The sequence below is a fragment of the Gordionus sp. m RMFG-2023 genome, chromosome 2 (assembly GCF_954871325.1).
Source record: "Gordionus sp. m RMFG-2023 chromosome 2, tfGorSpeb1-WG-v2, whole genome shotgun sequence".
In the NCBI taxonomy this organism is placed as follows: domain Eukaryota; kingdom Metazoa; phylum Nematomorpha; class Gordioida; order Chordodea; family Parachordodidae; genus Gordionus; species Gordionus sp. m RMFG-2023.
The window spans coordinates 16104574-16108165 of record NC_088776.1 but is presented as its reverse complement, the minus strand read 5'-3'; the positions used below and the strand labels follow the sequence as shown (position 1 = coordinate 16108165).

The 3592-nt window shown below is 27.6% G+C and overlaps 1 long non-coding RNA gene across 2 annotated transcripts; it reads right to left on the bottom strand.

The window, feature by feature from the left end:
- Positions 1-1793: 1793 nt before the first annotated feature.
- Positions 1794-3132, bottom strand: LOC135925016 (uncharacterized). Of its 2 annotated transcripts, XR_010571496.1 has the most exons (4): positions 2994-3132; positions 2812-2938; positions 2078-2260; positions 1794-2036 (listed from the first exon to the last, which is right to left on the bottom strand). It is a non-coding gene; the product is annotated as an uncharacterized LOC135925016 (long non-coding RNA). The 2 variants fall into 2 exon arrangements; XR_010571497.1 differs by lacking the exons at positions 1794-2036; positions 2078-2260 and adding an exon at positions 2261-2360.
- Positions 3133-3592: the final 460 nt, after the last annotated feature.

Genomic DNA, 3592 nt, shown 5'->3' with positions numbered 1-3592 from the left:
TCAATAAGTAGCTCCTTAAAAATAATAAGGCGAGCTTCCAAAAGGTGGTTAATATTACGATTTTTATTCAGTGCTTGTAAAATGATTGAGTTACATAAATTACGTCTAATGAATCGACCATTACATGAACAGCATTAAAGCAAGTGTCGTCTATTTCCTTCGACTGGATTGCTGAGGCCTGAGCAGGTGAAGTTGAATTATCAAGCAGTTTAAACGGATACCTATGGCATAGGTGAGCTTATTTTGGTTGAGTTATAATATATTGACCGAGGGAATTGCCTCAAGAAACACATGTCCCCTGCCGTTTAGCAGTGAAATGTATTATGTGCGGCCTGTTAAATGCATTCTGGATAAGAGTGTTTCGTCGCAGCTTGCAATTATAGATCTATCTCAACCCTTCTACCTGTTGGTTTCGGAAAGAGGGAGATCGGCTTTAATCTGGAGCCCAAGTTCATCAAAGGAAGGATCAGATTTCAATGAATTGGCATTGGTTAATAAGATACTGGAAATTAATGCGGGAGTGGGGGATATGATGTCGGATCGTACATATTTGCTAGGTATTGAGTGTGTCCATAAAATTTAATTAAACTTAAGGTCTATTGTATTTTTGGCAAAATCTTACATTCCAAATATATGGAAAAATGCATTTAAAACTAAATTAATTTTGTGAATTAAAAAGTCCAAATTATTAAGTTACTTTTATCAGGTTAAAATAGAGTAACATTATCCATAGAATAAATGCTTAAATTCTGAGATTGGTGTCAGCATTCATTTGGGAAATTTAATGGGATCTATCTTTTGGAAAATATATCCACTATTATTATTTAACTTTATCTGCCACTTTGCTCGCAGGGCTACCTTCCTCATATTATTTGATATAATTCAGGGATCCAAACCGAACCTGAACCGTTAAACCGCTAAAAACCGGTATTTTTTATCGAACCCAAACCTCTAAAAAAATTCTGGCCGAACCTGAATCGAACCGCTAAAATGCCTCTGAACCGGTGCAACGTTCTAAATGAATTCCTGTTTTAAATAAATTCCAATTTAGTGATATTGACATTTATGACTGACATGTTAAGATTTAATATTATTTTTTAGTGGTATTGACATTTATGACTGACGCGCATATATTAAATATAATATTTTTAATAATACTGACATTTATGATTGACGTGTAAAGATCAAATTTTATATTTTCTATCGTTATAGATATTTAAGTAAATCCCTGTTTTAAATAGATTCTAATTTAGTGATATTGGCATTTATGACTGACATGTTAAGATCAAATATAATAATTTAGTGATATTGACATTTATGACTGATATGTAAAGATTAAATATAATATTTTTAATAATACTGACATTTATGACTGATATGTAAAGATTAAATATAATATTTTTATTAATACAGACATTTATGACTGACGTGTAAAGATTATATATAATTTTTAATAATACTGACACTTATGACTGACGTGTAAAGATTAAGTATTATATTTTCTATTACATTGATATTTATGGCAATTTTGGTTAATTTGTATTTAAAATTAACTCTTAAAGTTTTATATATTAATTTATGGTTAAGTTCGAAAATGTCAAATCTTAATATAGAGATGTGAGATAAAACAGGATTAGAAATAATATATAAGTTAATAACATTTATTAAATAATTTAAATGCTTTATTTAAATTGTATATAAAATTTACGCATATATAAAGATTAAAAAAGATATAAAAAATACATGCGTTATAACGATGCGACATAAATAAGATATACGATATAAATAACAAATAAGAAATGCGTTTGCAATATAAATAAAGGCAAATATTATGCCAGGCAGGGATCTGTCCAAATTAATTGATCATCCTTAATACACTTTAGTAGTGCATTTTGGATTGTCCTATTCACTCTTTCAAACATGCCATTTGCTTGAGGGTGATAAGCACTTGTCACCCTCTGCATGGTCCCTATGAGTTTGTGAAAATTATTGCTTATTTCATTCACAAACTCACGTCGTTGATCATTAATTTGATTCTATATATAATATTAATATTTTATTACCAAATTTATTATACTTTTGCCCTACCATGTGTGCATAATAACGAGTAAAGGAAGCGTGATACCGATTTTGCCGTTTTATCTTTTGAAGGCATGGCAACAATATATTTGCTGAAATAATCAACTGCTACAGCAATGTATTAATAGCCATCCTCACTTTCAGGCAAAGCACTTAAATCAACACCTATTTGTGTCCATACCTTTTGTATAATAAAAGATTGTTGTTATATTATATACTCTATTAGGAGGTTAGGTGTCATGTAATAGAGTAAAGCTCCTTACCATTATTTATGATTGCAGCTAAAAAAAACATAATAATAAAGAATGAGGTAAAATCTAAATTAGCTAAAAAATGAAATTACGATATATATATATATCAATTTTTACCTGAGATTGAAGGGGACTATATTAATTTTATTTATTATATTTTCAGATTATAAGTTTTAATTATTAGATTATATGCAAATTATATTTCTATTTTGGACTGTTATATTAACCTTAAAGAAACTAAAAATGAATATATGATATATTTCTTGTAAAAAAATTCAATAAAATTTAAATGGTTCAATATATGAAACCAACATAACTAATAAAAACAAGTGCCACATACATATAAGCTATAATAGACAGATCATTAATAAGGCTACAAATGAAAAATATAAAATACATAAACAAAAATTAGAAACAATTATAATGACCAAGCTATAAAAATTTTCAAATTAAGGATTTGTTATGTAATCAACTTTAATACCTTTGTTGGAATAGGAATTGAATGCAACTCATTGTTAGTTTTGTCAAATCTTGTGTAGCTACGCTGGCAAATATCACAACATTTTACAAAATTAACCACATCCAATTTCATATTTGGCCACCAGAAGCTAAAAATATAAGACATGATATAATAAATAGATTTATTATGCAGAAATATTTTACCTACTAGTCAAGTTGCTGTGAGTCTTGGTGATACCAAAATGGTCAGCTAAAGATTTTGCCTCATTAGTATCACATCCACTCCACTATAACTTTTTAAAGAAGTTAAACTCTTCTGTTACAATCTAAAATTGTTTCACTATTATAAAAATGGTGAAACAATTTATTATTGTGTATTATATTTAAAAATATATTATATAAAATATTATAATTTTTATATATTTTACCTATCAGCCAATTTTCTGTAAGTCTTGGTGATACCTGGGCAGCAAGAGATATTGCTGACACATTAGTATCACATAAAGATTTAAATAAACTTAATTGGAATGAAAAATTATCAGGCCCAAGATCATATCCAAAAATTTAATTGCAATATTTTTTTAAGTCAGCAAAGATTTAAATAGCTTAATTGAAATAAAAAATTAGTAGGTATCAAAATAAATAAATATTCTATTAAAATTGCTAAAATTTATTATTAGAAAAATTTACAATCATTTACTTTAAAAAGTTGAGTATTGGTATAATAGGTTTTTATGCCAGCATAGATTTAAATAAACTTAATTGGAATGAAAAATAATCATGCTAAGACCATATCCAAAAAT